This window comes from Hydra viridissima, unplaced genomic scaffold, assembly GCF_058129835.1.
Source record: "Hydra viridissima isolate aposymbiotic clone 2 unplaced genomic scaffold, HvirCarnegie_v1 scaffold_9, whole genome shotgun sequence".
Classification (NCBI taxonomy): domain Eukaryota; kingdom Metazoa; phylum Cnidaria; class Hydrozoa; order Anthoathecata; family Hydridae; genus Hydra; species Hydra viridissima.
In genome coordinates, this window is record NW_028324308.1 from 17,355,439 (window position 1) to 17,375,495 (window position 20,057).

General features: G+C 31.1%; 1 long non-coding RNA gene and 2 pseudogenes across 3 annotated transcripts; all 3 read left to right on the top strand.

The window, feature by feature from the left end:
• The window catches only part of LOC149884326 (uncharacterized), a 395,582-nt pseudogene that overhangs the window by 264,766 nt on the left and 110,759 nt on the right, over positions 1 to 20,057 (top strand).
• Positions 3,406 to 6,077, top strand: LOC149884337 (uncharacterized). 2 transcript variants are annotated; one of them, XR_016455773.1, is made up of 3 exons: positions 3,406 to 3,467; positions 4,504 to 4,868; positions 5,655 to 6,077. It is a non-coding gene; the product is annotated as an uncharacterized LOC149884337 (long non-coding RNA). The 2 variants fall into 2 exon arrangements; XR_016455774.1 differs by lacking the exon at positions 3,406 to 3,467 and adding an exon at positions 3,971 to 4,010.
• LOC149884338 (uncharacterized) lies at positions 10,659 to 12,864 on the top strand (annotated as a pseudogene). Its single transcript, XR_016455772.1, has one exon. The product of XR_016455772.1 is annotated as an uncharacterized LOC149884338 (transcript).

Genomic DNA, 20,057 nt, shown 5'->3' on the forward strand with positions numbered 1-20,057 from the left:
AAAGATGGTGAATATTAGCGTTTTTGGTATATTTTTTTGACACTTCAACATAAAATTAGAGAATTTTCCTTAGGTTTTCAGGTGTATGTTTTTATACGATTCTTAATCAGGATAAAATTCTCTATCATAATCAAAAATAAAAATAGGGGGGGGGGGGGGGGGTAGAAAAGTAAATGAGCGCCCTTTGTCACATCTTATCCCATATACAATTTTATCTTCTTAATAAACTTCCAAAACCATCTGTAATGTTACAAAAAATTGCAGTTTTTACTTAACAATTTTACTTCTGTTAAGAAATCATCAAAACATTCACCATCTTCTTTTAAACGTTTGAAATATTTATGTCTTTCTAAAATCTCATTAACAATACCCTTGGCAAACACTTCCATTTTCTCCAATATAATAGCTGGATCTGTCTTTTCGTTTTCGGTTAGGTTTAATGATTCATAAATATTTCGAGTTTCTGAAGAAAACGTATATCTTAACATAGCAGCTTGCTATGCTGCTGGTTTCTTTTCTAAATCTGACAACAAAACATAATCCTGCCATTTCTCAATCCATGAACGAAATGCAGCGAATCTATCTACAGTTAAATAAAAGATTGGAGGAGAAACACCTCCCTTACCACTTTCTGCCATTTTATGTGTAACAATTCACAGGATTGAACAAGATGATAATAAAAAGTTTTCGCACGTTTCTTCGCATACTCATAGCGCCATGTTGTGTTTATCATCTATTCTCCTTTAAGACCGGCACCGATCTCTAAGATCAGCCCGTATATTTATACATGTATATAAATATGACAAAGGCACAACTTCTAAGTTCATAGAAAGATAATGATACAAAACGGCTGCCAGGTTAGGTTTTTTCCGAAGCAACATAAAATATTTCATCAATAGCAAACCTAAAAAAAAGTAAAAACTGTAGCAACAGTAATGTGAGGGTGCCGTTTTTTTAATAAATCTCTTTTTAGCTATTTAACTTATTTTTTTTAACGTTTAATTTTTTTTTTTTAGTTTAGCTAATAAAGGTAAGGGGAAGGGGAAGGTTTAATAGGTTTAGTGTTGTGTAGATTAAGTATACGGAGGTTGGGAACGAGGTTAGTAGTCTGGGGAGTACTTGGTTAGATAAAGGCGAGGTTTGGGGATAGTTTGGTTAGGACTGGGCAAGGTTTAATCTAAAAGGGTTAAACTTATAATCGCCATTCTCAGTATATTCTATACTATAATAAAACTCAACAAATATTTTATTAATGTGTAATGGTTAGCACTCTTATTCTTATAACTTTTATACAATACAAATAATATTCTCTTACGCTTCTTGCAGTGTTGTATCTTCTTTTATTACAAATGTCTCTTCTTTAATTTGAATCCTCTGATTATTCTTCTTTAACAAATATTAAAATCTTCTTCTTTTCTTCTTTTATTCAACTGCTTATTATAAAACTGCTTATTCATCAAAGTACTCTTCTTATCGCAAAATTCTTTCTCTTCTTTAAAATCCTCTTTAAATCTCTTAAAAACTCTTTTCTCTTAAATTTCTCTTTTAAATCTCTTCTTCTAAAAAAGAGACGACCGTACTCGTCAGTCGCTCTAATCTCTCTCCAAATCTCTTCTCCTAACAAAAACTATTAGACTCTTTTTTTAGAGCTTTTATAGTTTTTGCTTATTTTCCTGTTGCGATATCTTTACATTTATTTATATGGCAGGTTGATGAGTCTTCGTGTTTACGTCTTTTCTCAGTTGTTTTTAACTTTTCTTCTTTCCGTTTTATAGTCTACTTAAGTGATAGATTGGTGAATCATCGTGTATAAGTCTTTTCTGATCGTTGTTTTTGATTTTTGTAATTGTTGCTTTATCGTTTACGAGTCTTCGCGTTTACGTCTTTTCTCAGTTGTATTTAACTTTTCTTCTAACACTTTATCACTTATTTATGTGAAGAGTTGGTGAACCATCTTGTGTATGTCTTTTTTATCAATCGTCGTTTTTACTTTAGTTCTCCCTCCTCACAGTAACAATTTAGTACAAACACCCATCACTTTGTTAATCTAGCAAACTGTGCTTTTATTTTCTAGTTATATATTTTTTAAAGGTAGCTGTTTTCATTTTAAACACTTTTAAATGTATATGTTATTTTGAGCAAGTTTTTGTGGAAATTTTTAACTTTATACAGTCCAAAAAAAAAGAGTAAAATAGGTAAATTAGCATTTCTTAGTTATATGAGTTTTGTTGATCTCAATTTAAAAATTGCTAATGTACATTCTATCATAACTCTTACAAATTGGTGGTGAACCTGTAATTATGCATTAAAGTTGGTAGAAAAGTTACTCCAACCTCAAATGTTGGAATTAACAGATGTAAAGTAAAAATGGTGTCTAAAGAACAATTGTAAAGTATGAGCTTATCTTTTTAAGAAAATAATGACAAAATTTGTTGTTTACAAGTAAAGAATAAACTGATATTTTTATACTTTTGTTTTTAAAATACAGCACAATCTCTCTTATTCGAATCTCCATAATTCGAAAACCTCCATAATTCGATTAAATGTAAAGCCACCGTGAAATACACTTAAGAAGAGTCAACTTTCTGTAATTTTAAAATCTCTCTGATTCGAACTTTTATTTTTCCTGTAAATTCGAATTAGAGATATTGTACTATATACTTTAATGCTTTACAAAGTAAAGCATAAATTACGTCATTTTTTTTAAAAAGCTAGTTATTGCTAGATATTGAGGGTGCTTTTTGTGTGTCCTATGATATTCAGTGAATATATGAGTTAATACAAGTTTAATTGTCGTCTGAATAACTTATATTATACAGATTTCAATAAAAAAAGTTAGATAAAGCCTTACTTTCATCTTTTATTTCTTTCTTATGCTAATAGTTCAGCTGTTGGCTAAAAGTTGATCCCAATGTAGCCCTTATACGAATGGCAATCCAGTGAAGTTTCAGATTGTTCGTAGGAACTAAAAAGTCCCGTTGCTTTTTTCCAATTCAAAAATCATTTCAAATAGAAATAAAGTGTAAAAGTTTTTTTTTTTGAAATGCCAAAGCAAAGGAACTTTCCTTGGACAACTGTGGCGCAAAATACTTCAACTATCGCACAAAAGCGTGTAGTTGACTCCTCCCCCCTCCACTTATTTAAACAAAACTGGTGTCAACGTTTGTACAACGTTTGTGCTAGTTTGTGGACCAAAATTTTCGCTTGTGCTGCAATGGTTTTCAAGATGTTAATAAAAGCTCCCTTAAGGTTAAAGTGTATGCCATTATTGGTTCTTGCTGACTTTTTAATTTGGGGGTGGGGGTGGGGGGTGGGGTGACAACTTTACTTAGGCTTTTTGCACTTATGCCCAACCCATCCATTTTTTTTTATTCCATTTACTTGAAAGTTCTTTATTTTGTCATTTAAGTTAGTTGCCATTGTGAACCGGAAATTCTAGGCTCCATTAAACTGGATGAATGCACTTGGTAGGCAAAGCTTTTATTGTCTTATTCAATAATTAAATTTGCCATCTCTGATAATTTATTTTCTTTCGTTATATTAGAAATGTTTTTCTATAATTTTTAATGAATTTTGTATTTTATCAATACTTCTTCCTTACTCGGCTTTTCATTAAGTTTAATTAAGTTAGATTAGGATATGGGATAAGGTGTTAGTTGTTGGTCAGTGGACCTTTCCCTTAAATTGGCAAATGCGCAATGCATTGTGGTAGTTGTATTCATTTAAATCAAAACAATCCGATTAAAGCATTTGGAGTTAAATATTATTTTAATGATGAGTTCTTTTACTGCTAATTTAGAAAATAAAATTGATTCTAGTTCTTTTCAGAAATCTTGTCAGGCATCTAAAGCCGTTTTTCTCTAAGTGCAATCTCACTGTTTTCACGTAATTGAACACCACTGTTAGAATTTATTAGGCTTTTCAACATTTGTTTTGATTTAAATGAATACAATTACCATAATGCATTGCGCTTTTGCCGATTTATGCGAAAGGTCCGTTAGGAGGTTTGGGTACATATTCTTAAAGTCAATAATTTTCATCTTTGAAAATATAATTAAACTATTCTTAATCTTCTTTCTTTTATCACTAGGTCTTTTTTCTAAACTTATGGAACAATAAACTACCATAACCCAGTATGCCCACCCGTATGTCCCCTTTTACAAATCCTTGTTTTTTCACACTTCTTACTCTTTTGTAACCTCATAATCTGACTTCTTTTACTAACCGCTCCTCTTTCACTTTTAAAACTTTTGAATTTTTACAGTGATACTTTGTTTTGAACGGTGGCGTCTGCTGTTTTTGTTTTCTATATATCCAATATATTGCTTATAACAACTGCTTTGTTGCTTACTAACTTTTATAAATCGGTCACCGAAATCTCACGTGTTTCTTTTTTAATTTTATTTTTATCGCATTTCCGAGAATAATGCTGATTTATTTGAATTTTTTAATTTTTAATATTTGTCTGTTCCACATCAAACGATTTTCCATTTTAAAATTTAGACCAATCGCACTATCCTGTTGACCAATCGCAATGTCCTGTTTGTCACACAGAGTTTCTTTATAGGGAGAACAAAGCTTTTTTCTTTTTCAGTTTCGTAATATGAAAAGGGTAGAATAAGGCAAGTTCTAACAAGAATGGCAAATTTTAATATCTTTGGTACAATTAGATGGTTGACACCGAGAAACACTTTTTTTAATTATCTGAATAATAAGCTGCTGAAATTTCAGGCTCTATTGCAAATGGAAATCAAAGCCTGGCTTTGGGAGATTTTTCAGATGTTTATAAAGCCAAATAGCAACTCAAGCATTTCTATTTTTTGAGCCTTCGTTTATAGTTTGTTTATTTGTCATTTGCAGCAGTGAAGGTAAGTTGTCAAGTGTTAGTCTAATCCAACAAAATCTTTGATGCTTCATACTTTTGTAAAAATATTATTTCGCATAGGAAATATTTATATTTATGATAGGTATTTTCTACAAAATGGCCACCGCCTCTTGTTTTACCCATGTTTGATTAATGACTTAATTTGTTTAATCTTCTTGCTTATATTTAAGAAACAATTTAAAATCAATAATAGTACTTTGTAGGATTCACTCAACTTTCGTTTTTTTTTTAGCTTTTCCTTATTTTTGCTTTACACTTTTTTAATCTCAAGTTTTTAAAATGTGATAAAATAGTGAGGAAATACTGTCAATACTTTTATGAAACATTGTTTCGTAATTTTTTCAGATTACCAGTTTTGTTCTTGTTTTTTTTTTTCTTTTTATAGTTGTAGTACCAACTTCAATATAGCAGAATCTAATCTAATATTTCAATCCTTTCAAACCACAAAATATTTTATAAACATTACTCTAAGATATGAATCCATGTAAGGTAGTTTAACGTGGATATTTCTGTTGTTAAAATGTTTTAGAGTATCTTTTTTTATCCTTGCTTTTATTAAGTGACAATTAAAAGCAACCGTCTAGGTAAAATTACTTTGCTTGAGCAAAAAATATATTAGCGGTAAAATAGTGTTATTAGCATTTTTCTTTACGAACTGCGCAAGTTAATCTTTTATTACACTTGAATTTAACATTTCCTTTGACTTAATCTTATTTTTGGTAAATGTTTGTTAAAAGAAAGCTATTTCAGTTGTTTTGCTTTGTCATAGATATCAGATACAGTTGCAGTTTATACATTTAAAGCGAAACAACTGAAAGAGAAAGCATTTTTTTCCAATTGATTGATTTTTATCGTATGCGTATTTTTTTTTTTTTAAATAAAAAATTGATTGAATATCCCAAATATTTACAAGAATTGTACTGGTTTGCAAATATGACTTCATTTTACTCTGGTTTATATTTGCTTTAACTTCATTGGTTTGCATATTTAATTTTTAATGTTTACTTAATAAACTTATGACTAAATTGTGAATGATAAATTGCTATTTTAAATGGATATTCTATTGTGTATTTTGAGTTAACTATTGAGTCAACGTATGATAATTAGTTACATGTGTCTTGCTTCAATGTGCATAGATTGAAGCTTTGAGTTATGAAATTGTATGTGGATTGAACTTTTTCTGGTACATCACGTTCCCATTATTATTATTATTATCATCATTATTATTATCATTATTATTAATATTATTATTATTATTATTATTATTATTATTATTATTATTATTATTATTATTATTATTATTATTATTATTATTATTATTATTATCATTATATATATATATATATATATATATATATATATATATATATATATATATATATATATATATATATATAACACCTTTAAAATATATAAAATAAAATATATAAAAACAAATAAAAAATATAACACCTTTAAAATTGCGGCCTAAACTTTTCTCATATTGGCTAAAACAATCAAAAGTAAAAAAGGAATTCCAGAATGGATGTAGACCTTAAGAAAATTGAACCGCTTTTGCAGCAGCGTAAATTGAAACAAATTCATTGAATGTACCAACTGAACTATTAGTTGACTGACATAGGAATTGGTATTACATCTATATCTTTTTTTTATTATTTTCACACTTGCCAACTTCCTTCACGAAGCAGTTTTGTTTAATCATACGCTTTTACGTTTACGTTTCTTTTTAAAACTTACGATGTATTGATATAAGTTATAGGTATATTTTTGTAAGAATGTTTTATATTTTTAACGAATTTTTTTCTCACAGCTGAGCTCTTCTCTCTATTTGATCGTTACAGTTAGCTGTTTTGCTGTTTGATTAATAAGTTTCGATTTACTGTATTTACCTAATAGCGAGCTTTAAGTTATATAATTTTGAAGTTGCAACCTTAAAATTTACATAATTTTATACGTGATTTTATGTACATACAAGTATATATATATTACTTAAAATTAAACTAATAATAGTTTTTTTAAACTGGTAAATTTACTTTAGAGTTAGGTTAATCAAAACAATTTTTAAATGCTGCATGCATATTAAAATGCAGGAAAAACAGTTTTTGTATAACTTAATAAGCAGTTAGTCAAAGTTATATCGGAGAGGAGGGAAGGGTTGGTACAGGGTGAGCATTGGTACACAGGCAAATAATCAGTCGTTTTAAATCAATTTCAACATTTGAATGCAGATACTAATTATTGTTTGAAATCACTTCTTCCACAGAAAACATTTTTAGATTTTAAGCATTTGTTACCTATAATTTACCTTTTGTTTATTTTCCTGCTATGTTGATTTTTTTCACGTTTAACTTTGTATGGTAAATACTTTACTTTTTAGAGTGTACTTTAATGGGTTAATTTGTTCAAACATAAGTTTAAATCTAAAACTCAAAAAAAAAAAAAGATTTAAAAATTTTTTTTACGGGCATAAAATATACTTTACTTTGAAGAACTCACTTGTAAAGGGTGAGGATTAGTACAATAAAATTAGAAACCATTGGTACTGAATTTTTAATATCTGTTCTGTAGATTACATATATACTTGGTACAGTGTGGTAGCGTAATAAAATATTTTTTTTACAATATGGTTCTTATTTTCAAATGCTTTGCAAGTTTAATTGCTTAAATACTAGTTATTTAGATAAATTATCTTTATGTTTCTTAAAATGTTATAAAATATTTTGTTGTTTTTTAAATCTGTTTTATGTTTTATTCAAATCACACATTTTTTTTAATGAAGTTTTTTACTGTAATAATGTAAACGTATTGTGTACCAATTCTCTTCATGTAATGGAGAATTGGTACAAAAAACTATGTTTAGAAAATTCAAAAGTTTTATGCATAACGAATAATATTTTTCAACATAAATTATATTAAAATATTGCTAATGCATTTAAAAAACAGCGAGAATTATTTACTTCTAATTTTTTCTGAAATTCCTTTTTTTTTTTTTAAATTCTTGTCAAAACGAACCAACGTTTCCACCTCTCCCCTTAGTCTAAAATATTGCATTAAAATTTGATTGAAATTTGGATAGTCCTTGAAGTGTTTGTATGAACTTACAACTTGGGATTTTTTTTCCCAATTTTTGGATTTCTGACCACTTGCTGGAAAGTAGTTAGTTTTACCATAGATAAATTTAAGCTCGTAGTTCATGGTCTAAAAAAAGTCTACAATATAGTTGCTATCCTAAAAAATAAAAATACGTAAAAATTGATTTTTTTAAAATGTATCAAAAAGTCATCAGTTTTATGGTATACTTTATATCATCTATATTTTACAACATAATGAAAAAAAGTTCTGTTGCTTATAAATTTTTTTTATTTTTTATAAATTTTTGCTACTTAGAGCGCAATGCGCTCTTTGCAGCTACATGCTACTCGGAGCGCAATACTTTGTACGCATGCGCTAAATTTTTCTTTTATTTTATCTATTTTTTTAAACCTTGTTGATGTTAACCCTATCCCTATCCCTATCCCTATCCCTATCCCTATCCCTATCCCTATCCCTATCCCTATCCCTATCCCTATCCCTATCCCTATCCCTATCCCTATCCCTATCCCTATCCCTATCCCTATCCCTATCCCTATCCCTATCCCTATCCCTATCCCTATCCCTATCCCTATCCCTATCCCTATCCCTATCCCTATCCCTATCCCTATCCCTATCCCTATCCCTATCTCTATCCCTAACCCTAACCCTTACCCTAATCGCCTTACCCTAATCTAACCTAACCCTAACCCTTACCCTAATCTAACCAGCATTATTGTGAAATATAAATCGCACTGTTATAAAAATAATTGCGCATGCGTGTACAATATTGCGCTCTGAGCAGCTTATGGCTACGTAGAGCGCATTGTGCTCTACGAAGACACTTCGTTTTAAAATATCCAGTTTAAAAAACCTTTCATTACATTATGAACCTTTCATTACAGACAATTAAATTATTGATTCTGTAGAGGATTTTCTTGCTTTACATTAACAAAATAAAACCAGGCTTTTATATTGATCTAGGTATAGAAATATTTTTCAGCTTACAGGGTGCGGCACCCAAACTGAGACTCTCTTAAACGGGAGCAATTTTATTTAAATTTCGAATATTTTTTTGCTGTCTAAGCAACGTTAAACTTCAATATTGTCGCCATCATTCTCGGTTATCTTCTCAAGCTTTATCCGGATGGCCGCGCAACTGTTCTTGACAAGTTTTTCAGAAGTCAGGATCTATTTCTTTTTCACAGATGCTTTTAGGTTGGCCGTAATACTGTGAAACTTAACACAAACTCTATTCTCAACAAAGTTCTTGATCCCATAGTCCAAGTGTCTCAGGTCGGTTGAATTTGGGGGCGACATTGAAGTGGAGAAGAAGATCTTGAAGTTCTCTTTGCTGCAGTGCAGCGTTTTCTTGACCTTGAGTCAAGTCACTGATTTCTTTTGCCATACATAGGCAAAATTTTTGTAAATAGTACCAATCCATAGCTTCTCAAGTGTTTTCAGAACTTCCAGGTACTTACTTAACCAATTTTAAGACCTTGTGGGAACTAGCATGGAGTAACTCGCTTATCATTAGAGCCCGTAACCCCAAGCATCATTGCTAACTGTCAAAGTCCTTAAACCCAAGCGTCATTACTGATGCTTATTGCTTTGTGGTATGAGTGTGATGCACCTTTGAAAGACTGAATGCATTAAATCTGTCGTTTCAGGCATTTTTAGTCAACTGGACAAAGTTTTTATTTGAGAAAATTCAAACTGGGGATTTTTTCTTCATTCAGAGCATCTTCTTTTTACCAGCAAGTCTTGGCTGTTGGGAGGCTTCTGAAAGTTGCTGGACCTTCCTTAGAACATAGCTGTGTACCTGAAACTATTTTAAAATTATTTTTAATATAGTTTCAGGTACACAGCTATGTTCTTTACTTCCCACAAACAGCAATAGAATTTTGTTGATTTATTTCAAACATGCTGATTACTGTTTAAAAAGTAACCTGAATTTCTTGGGAAGAGTAATTTACTATCACAACTAGTAGAATCATTGATGTCAATAAAAGAAATCCTAAAAAATAATGTTAAGATTTTAACCTTCATTACTTTTATTATTTTAATGTAAGTAAGTATGAAATTGCAATATTTTTATGCAGGCTGCTTTTCTTTACTTTTGAACTTCAAGTCTTCATAACTTTGCTTTTGCTTTTCTTTACTTTTGAACTTCAAGTCTTCATAACCAAATTTTTTCAACATCACCAATTGAGTTTGAGAACAAGTGCTTTTTCATAATATCTTTATTTGTAACTAAACTGATTTGTACTGTCTCTTTAAGCATATAAAACCAACTCCTTTTTCTCATCAACTTATAGCCACTGTGATGCTATATTTTGCTGCAAAAAACAAACTTTATATTATATTCATAATGACTGAAAGGGTAGTTCGTTTAATCATTGGGAAGTTTTCTCTGTTTATTAGAATTCAAATTTTAATTTAACTTCTAATATACAGAAAAACTTTCCCTAATGATTTCAAATACTTCATTCTGATGCTTACAATGATTTCAAATACTTTATTCTGATGCTTACAATGATTTCAAATACTTCATTCTGATGCTTACAATGTGTCAATATATTTTTTAAACGAGCAATAAAAACTGTTGGGTTTCTTAAATATATATTGATATTTTCTTGGACACTGAAAGTAATTGTTATTATAAAATAATAATAGTTAATAAATAATTTACTTTTAATGTGCTTTATGTGATGTAATTAGTAAGTAACTTGTGGCAAAAACTCTCTGTTTAGAAATATACATAGTTTTAAATAATGGATCCCATAATCCAATCTTTTCAAAGGCACATTTCGCCTGAAAAACTCCAAGAACATCGCTTGGCATGGGGAAAAATCACCAACTTAATAACAGTTTCACTTTGCACGGGACTAAATGCAGCATCAAATTCATTTCCAGACAAAGGAAACACAGAGTTTAAAAAAGTTGAATCTACAACTATTACTTCTGCATCCTTATCTAAGCCTTGAAGTTAAAAGTATACCAAGTGGTAGTAATGTTGAAGGTGCCAACTTGGCACGACTGTTTTTTGAAGGATCTAAAGAAGAGGTAGAAGTAGACTTAATGTATCAGGTTTTACAAATCAGTAAAGCAGAGTGTCTGGAGCAGTGCGATAAGAACAATCCTATGTTTGTCCATATTGGGTTTGAAATTGACCCTAAGTTAATAGATGAGCGTGTAAGAGGGTGCATAGGTGACCTTCAGAAATTTTTGATCTGCTATGATAATAGTTCTAAGTCATACCTTAGTAGTGATTTTCTAAAATCTGAGGCAAGCTATTGTGTCAGTAAGTCTCCTAACTTTTTAAAAAGCATAGGAGCTAATACACCTGAAGTAGAGCTTTCCGAATGGAAGCCCAAAGATGCTGCTGGAACATTTAATATAAAGTTCTCTAGTGGTTCTGAAAGCTATCCTCAAGATTTAGAAAGTAATGTTATTAACGGAGTACTAAATGACTCAGCTGGATTTGAACTGCTAGCAAACGAAATGGTACAAAAGCTTAAACAGATTCAAGACAATTTTCTTACTTCAAGATTAGAAGGTAAACCAAAAGTTGTACAAATAAGTTTAGCAATTGAATGGTCAAAACAATCTTTATTATTGACAGATATTTTATTTGATCATCGTCAAGAAACTATAGGCAATGTCCTAAGACAGTTTGTAGGGTTTGAAACAAGGGAAATAACTGAAAACGCACGAACTCCTTTAAAGGAAAAGTTTGCAAGCCATTTATCAATTTTTAATACACTTCTTAATGAGCCGGATTCGGTTAAAGCAGAACAAAAATTGCTTGACTTCGAAACTGATTTAAAAAGCCTACGATGTCTCATTTGTTTGGATGCGTTCTTACAGCAGGAATTACTTTTTATGAAAACTGTATTTGTTGCTCAGAAAGAAACAGAAGATATTAAACACAGCCCTGATAACTTGTTTAATTATTCAAAAAATGTCTCAAGGTTGTCAATCGACCTAGTCTTTTGCTTGAAATGCAATTTTTGGCCTGAAGTTGCAGCAGAGTGGCCTAAAAGAGAAAGAGAATGGCCCGAGCAGGCTACCATTAAAAAAGTCGTTACAAACGGGATACATGTTGTTTGTAAAGAACTTAATCATAGCGCTATTGACTGGAGACTATCCTTCTCAGTTGCTGAGATAGAGATTACTCAGCAATGGACGCCTTGGCAGCACTACATCTATTTCATTTTTAAAAGTCTCTTTTACAAGTACCTTAAACCTTTGTTAAACGAAGATATCAAAATTATAACGTCATATTTATTTAAAACTGTTATGCTCAACGTTAGCGAAAAGTTTGTGCAGTCGTGGTGGTGCAAGGAGAATGCTGGCGAGTGTTTAAATGTGTTGCTGATAACATTAGTTTCTGCTTTTGAAAGTAAAACATTATCGCATCATTTTGTACCTTCATTTAATTTACTTGAAAGAGCGTCAAATGATAAAGAAATGGAAAGGCTTTTAAATACCGCTATAGAAAAGTTAAATTCGCTGCTTTCAAAACCAGAGGATGTTGTTTCAGAGTTATCAGCAACTTTAAAAGTTATAGAAGAGTTTATAAAAGTTTCGAAATCTCAAACCGAAATGAAAAATCGATTAAGTACCAAACTAATGCCGCTCCTCTATCTGTCTGCCAATCCCTTTAGCAATTATGATTTTAACAAATGGAAGTAAAAATCTTATTAATATTATAAAGTGAAACGTTTAACCAGAAAGGTATTCAAAGAATGAATCAATTTATTTACAAAATAATTATTTTGCTTTTTATTATTATTTATCATTACAGAATAATTTTAGTCAACAACTTATCCTTATACTTGTTCAAAATTTAAATGTAATCAAGTTTAACAAGCTCTCTTTATCTTTAACATATTAATTGAAGTTAATAGTTGTTTTTTTTTAATATGATAGTGAAAAAAATTTCAGCTGTTAAAAATCATTCGCAACATGCTGAAATATTACAGACCGACATTCCTTTTTCACTTCTTTCCGTAGTTATATGAGCAAAAGTAAACATATTAAGATTAGTTATATCGTCATTTACTTTTTCTGTCTTTAAGTTTGTAGGGGTCAAAACTACTGCTTTTCTGCTTGGTATCCCAGTCCTGTCTAGCATAGCAAAGTAACATTAGGGTCATCCAGAAGTTCTTAGAGAACTCATGCACTGCTATTTCAAATTTTCGTGATTTCTTTATTCTTTCCTGATAACTTTTATCATTCTCATTTTCATTTTCCTGTACTACGTTAAGTTCTTTAGCGTCATTTGTATTAATTATTTGTTCATGAATTCAGTTTACTGTGCGTTCATTCATTAATTTCATTTTTTGCATGTTTTTCATAACTCTGCTTTCAAAAATTGCATCTTAAAGCTTAATTCTCTCTCCAGTTTTAAACAGGGTATACCAAAAAGTTTCTTGTTTTCATTTGGAAAATCTCGACCTTTTTTATTTTCCTTCTCACACTTTCTGGACATTCTCCTATAAAATCAATATTTTAATTATTTCAAAATACAGTTGGACAGTAGGGATATGACTTTTTAATTTTTTTTCAAATAAAATGTTTCCTGTATCATAAATCGATGAACTTTTACCTAAAATCATGAAAAAAGGCCCAAATAGCTTTCTGCAACAAAAAAAGGTCACCCCCAAAATAAAAATTTGATTTACCATTTTTATACATTCATTTTTGACCGATGTTTTAATCTTAAGCTTAATTCTCAGCTTAATTCTCAGTGTTGCTAATGTGAGCTCAGTGTTGATAATGTGAATAGTTCTATGAAGTACTCTGCGTGTAACTGAGCTAATAAGGAACTACTGTAGCGAACTAAAGACGCTGTAAGTGTACGAAGTATAAGTAGTTGTAGCATTATCGTTAGGATACGGACTGGATTATTGAACTGTTATCAACATTGACTGGATTATCGAACTATAATTGGATTACTATACAGTTAAAGTATTTTATTAATTAAACGACTTTATTAAACGGATATTTACGCTCAGCTATCCGTAAAGTCGTAACAATATTATATGATGTCTCACAAGAAAAGTCATACCACAGTAACAAAGAACAAGAAGACTTGGACTAAAAATTTGGTGAGATTTCAAGAGTCACACAGAAGAAGAGGAAGCGTGGCTGTAGAAGAACATTCACTCGATGAAAAATCCAGAATACCACTTCAATTGCAGATCGTAGGAAGATACCAGTTTCTCGGAGCATATGTTAAAGGAAGAAAAGAACGAATAGACCAAATTTCTAAGGAAATTACAAATTGTGGGACAATAAACTGAATTTTCCACATGTGTCTGATCAAGTGATAAGAGCAAAGCTTATGAAGGTGCTGAAGGTCTATGATGAATGTGTCAAGCGTGGAAAATATGATGTTCTCAATGCATTATTTGACATCACGAAAGTGAATGGCCAGTGGTTATCCTCGGAAGATAAACGTCTATACCACCTACAAAAAGAAAGTAAAGGACAGGTGGGGTACTCAACAGGACAAGTGGCAAGTAAAGAAACCATTCACCCTTCCAAGAGAAGGAAAGTCCAGTCTGGAACAGCAATACCTTCCACATCACAAGTCCTGTCTACCACAGACAGTGGTACTGAATCTGAAAACTGCAAAAGTAAGAGTGAAGATGATGAAGACGACGACGGTGATAAAGACGATGATGAGGACACTCAGAAAAAAACTAGAAAGCACTACAAAAGTAAATTTGCTGTAAGTATGGTTACATCAAGTGGAGTTTCCACAAAGAAAGCTGCTAAAATATGCAATGTATTATCACAACAAGGTATTGATATTCCAACTCCAAGTCAATCAGCAATTTACAAGTCCACATTCAAAGAGGCAGGTAAATTAAAAAAAGAAATGATACAACAACTTAAAATGGAACAGTGGTCCTTACACTTTGACGGCAAACGAATAGATGATAAGGAATATCAGGTAGTTGTACTTCAGAATGAAAGAACTGACGTGAAACTTGATGCACTGCGTTTAAAAGATGGCAAAGCTGAAACTGTTGCTGAAAAAATTGCCAAACTTATTGATGAATACAATTTGTGGAATTCAATTAAGATGATCATTACTGATACAACAAACGTCAATACTGGGAAGAGAAATGGAGTTGTTGTGAAGTTGCAACGTATGTTTAAATTAAAGGGTGTCACAATACCACAATTTATCGGTTGTCAGCATCACGTACTAGACAGGATTCTCCGTCTGGTGATGGACGAAGAACTTGGGGGTGATACCAAATCTCCAAACATTGAATACCCATTTGTGTCTGAACTGTTGAATAAGTATGATGAACTGAAGGATAAGTTTGTGAATGGAACTGTAGAAATTCTTGATAAATCAGGGTGGAGAGACGATATAAAGTTTTTGTACCATTTAACAAGAGTGTTTAGGTTCTATGAAGAACAAAGAAACTTCCCTCTGATTCACTTTCAGAACATTCCTAATATGAGCAATGCCAGATGGAACTCAAGAGCCATTCTCGCCATTCTGGCGTTCATTCTTATGCCTGAAGCGAGGAAGAATTTGGAGAAGGTTTGCAGGTTCATTTCATATGAGTGGGCAGAACATTGGTTTAGTAGTCAAAAGTACAATGACAATGACTTCAAGAATTTATCTGATGTATTGAAGCCTTACAAAAAGGCATTGCAGTCATTCAAAAATCACTGGAAGAAAGAGCCATCCGTCATCGACATACCACGAAGTAATCAGATAGCTGAACGTGCAATCAAGGTGATGCAAGACCTGTATGCTTCCTGCAGAAAGAAAGACAAACTGCAACTTCGATTCATTCTAAGTAATAAGCGCTAGACTCTTTATGAGACGTGAGCATCATGTGACCCCTGTACTAAACACAGTAGGCCTATAGACACAGACAGTTATGTATATTGTTGTACTAGACGCTTTGATACTGTTAATTTTGTAATACATGTATAATTATATATCACATAATGTTTTTTGTTATATCACAGTACATGTTGCATAAATAAATAAAATAACAACAGGAGTATGACTCTTACAACATCTTCAGCCTTTAATATTCATTTACTGTACAAAAGTGTACCTATTGAAAATTCGATTTTTTGGTTTTGGGGTGACCTTTTTTCAAAATATGTCAAAATGAAACATCTATTCGTTCTTTTTACATAAAAGTTCATTGAATTACGATACAGGCCTAGTAGGTTGCAAAAAAGTCATATCCCTATTGGACAGACACTCATTGACAAAGAAAAACTGCTGTTAACATTATTAACATTTAAATTAAGATTATTCTAAATAATATCAAGATGTAGCTGGTTTATCAAAAAGTAACAGAATTGTAAGGGTAGTGACTTTGCGAAAGCGGGTGTTGTGTTTCGCGCGAAGATGATGTGAAGGTGTAGATCATGTAAGTGCCGAGATATTGTTAAGTCTTTAGGGAATGGGTTGGTTTTGTTCAGTTATATTTAGGCGTTTTGGTGTTTATGATTGGTTTATTAGGTTATCTTCAGTGTTGTGTAGGTGTCGTTTCTTGTATGGTTCGTGTAACGGTAGGCTCCTAAACTTCAAACGCTTTAGACTTACGTAAAGCTTAACAACAAAATCATAGTATAACTAATAACAATATTATAATTCCTCAATTGAAATATAAATGAAATGACTGAAAATAATCTTTCTCGTTACATTTAATAAATTCTCTCAAATTTTTATTTTATGTATTCTTTTAATATTAACCAATACAAATAATAGTATACTATCAAAAGTCACTCAAAAATAATCTCTTCACACCTTTGGAATCATGGACAAATTGTTCATCTATACTAATACAACTCTCCCTTTAAAGTCTTTTACTTCTTTTCTAATTTTTTTTTTTCAAAGATTTTTCATATTTCCCTAAACTTCTCCCATCAATTCTCTCATAAAATCTTTTCAAAAAATGTTCTCAATTTTTCAAAAGATTTTCTCATTGAAATTCTGTACAATTTCTCAACCGTTCTTTTTCTGTGTAGGGGAAAACCTCAATGAATGGGACAGTTTTTGCAAAATGCTTTTTAAACGTAGATAAAATTGTTTAATATATATATTTAATTATGTTTGATAACCACCGACTCTTGCTCAATGATATAGTAAAACAAAATAATTGGATTTGCATTTGGCTATTGGAAAAAAGAGAGTTTTATTGGAGCATGACATTTGTCCCATTCATTAAGTATGTCTCATTGAATGGGACACACATACAGTGTCTCAAAAAATTATCCGACCAAACATTTTTTAAAATATTTTTCCTAAAAAAAGTGCTGTATTTTCATAAATTTAGACTTTTTTGGTAAACTCAAAATTAATGAAATAAAAGAACATGTTTTTAAATAGATTTTATTTATTTTAATGTAAAATATGAATCACAAGGGGTTCAGTCTTAAAATAAAGGAGCTTAGGTCGTTTTTTTATCGTCAAAAAAATATTCGACCAAACACATTATTTGTTTCATAACAAATTATTATATAACAAAACAATTATTTTAATACTTTGTTGGGCCTCCCTTTGCTTGGATTACAGCTTCTAGAGGTCTAGGCATTGATTCGACTAAAGATTTTGTTTCTTCTGGTTGAATCTTTTCGCAGGCTTCTTCAATTGCCACTTTGAGGTTATCTTTTTTGGAAAATGACCGATCTCCGATTTTTCGGTCTAAAATTTCCCACAAATGTTCAATGGGATTAAGGTCCGGTGATTGTGCGGGCCATTCCAAGACCTCAACATTATTTTCAGCAAACCACTCCTTGGTTTTAGTGGCACTATGCTTGGGATCGTTATCTTACTGAAATGTAAAATCAGATCCTAGCCGAAGTTTTCGAGCAAATGACTTCAAATTTTGCTTTAATATGTTTCTGTATTGCACCTGATCCATTGTAGTATCTATAAAGTGGAGTTTTCCGACACCCTTCCAAGCCATTGAACCCCATACCATCACGTTACCGCCGCCATACTTAACAGTTCCTCTCACGCAGCTTAATTTGTAGGCTTCTCCGGCTTTTCTCCAAGCTTTTTGGGCTCCATCAGATGACTTTAAGTTGAATTTCGATTCGTCGCTCCACAGGATCTTTTTCCAGAAACTTAACGGCATGTTTTTGAACTTCTTAGCAAACTCCAATCTTCCTTTCATGTGTTTCTTACTCAAATAAGGTTTATTACACACAAGTCGTCCTTGAAATCCCTGGTCTCGGATACGATTCCTGATTGTCTGATGGGATAACTTGATTCCATAATTCTCTTCAGCTTGCTCAGCCAGTTTTCGAGCAGAAATGAAGTGATTTTTCTTGACTTGTATAATTAAGTTTCTATCAAAACTCTTAGAAGTCTTCTTTTTGCGACCCTGCTTTTCTTTTGTGGCTGTTGTTCCGATCAAATTATACTTCTTCATTATGTTGGATACTGTATTATGAGAAATTCCAGTCTCTTGCTGCACCTGACGATAGGTTTTACCCTGATTGATTAGATCAACAGCTAAATTTCTCTGAGAAACAGTCCAGTGACGTTTACCTCCCACCATTTTACTTAAAAAAACATGAAACCTTTTTTTTATACATAATTTTTTTTTTTTACTACAAAAAAACAGTTTTTTGTTATGCAGTTTCATTAATTGTATAAAAACTTGCTAAAATATTTCAACAAATTTCACATAAAATTAATTAAACTTACCTAAATATCGCTTGGTCGGATAATTTTTTTACAAGCCTATTCAATACTAAGTTTCTCCTAGGACAAATAATAAACCAACTGAAGCATGAATCAAAAAATATGAACGTTAAATAATATACTATTCCCAATAGAATTAAAATGACAGACAAAGTAAGTATCGCTATTCATTGTTTTTAGTATAATTTAGAGCGTAAACATTTTTTTTTTGGGAAAAACTTGTTTGGTCGGATAATTTTTTGAGACACTGAAAAGAATTAAAAATTAACATATTTAGTTCAATCATTTTTCAAACTATTTTATTAATTGTAAATGTAGTTAAATATATAGATACATGCATAAAGACCACACAAAAAATATTTTTAACTTTAAACATTTTAGTTCTAATTAAATTTCAATCAAAGCAGAACTTTCTCATTTTATAATATTATATTTAGTTATTTTTATTTAAGTAAAATATTGCAGTATAAAAGTGTGTAAATAATACCCATTACCCATGGGGATTAAAGTAAGGGACTGCAGCATCCCTCTGCTGAGCTGTAAATAATACTTTTTTAAATTCATTCAATAGGTAGTATTTTGTCCCATTCAATATGCGCATCACTTTATCCAAAAATGATTAGTCACACCAAAAACACCATTAATTAAGCTTGAGTGTTTTACTCACTGTAGTACTAGAGACTGTTATTTATTTCAGCGTGGAATTTTATTTTCCATAACTTCAAAAATTGCTGCAAAATCAGAAAAAAAAAACCGTTTTTAAAAATTACTTTTTACATTCGAAAACACAATAACATCCATTGTCATTACGGTCATAGAGCAATAGAATGGATGAGTTGGTCAGTTCAGTTCTTGTTTTTATCACTCTTTGTTACAAGAATTTGAATATCCTTACATCGATGCTTGTATAAGAATCTGAGTTTGTCCCATTCAATAATCGTCCCATTCATTAAGGTTCTCCCCTATGCTGATTTCTTGACTTAGGTGCTGTTCAAGCATAGGCTAAGGATTTTATGATCAAGTTTGTTAAGTATTTTATTGTTTCAATAACTGGGTCATAGTTCGCTAATTTTATCTCAATAGCGTTTGTCTCAAGTTCATTATAAAAATCATATAAAAGAATTTTTTGCAAACCATACTAGTTAAAATATTATCATTTTATTGGTATATTTACAATCGAATTTTTGGTCGTTTTTGTAAAAACAGTCGCTTTTGTAAAAACAGTTAATGGTGTTATTGATATTTTTTTTTCATACGACTCTACATGGATATCCATCGCGCATTATGGCTGTCTCGCACTATTCTCCAAAATAAACGTTATATATTTGAGTCGAGTAAAGCTTTAGATTACGTATAGATTTCTTTTCGTTTTCCCTCTTCACAGTGTTGTTA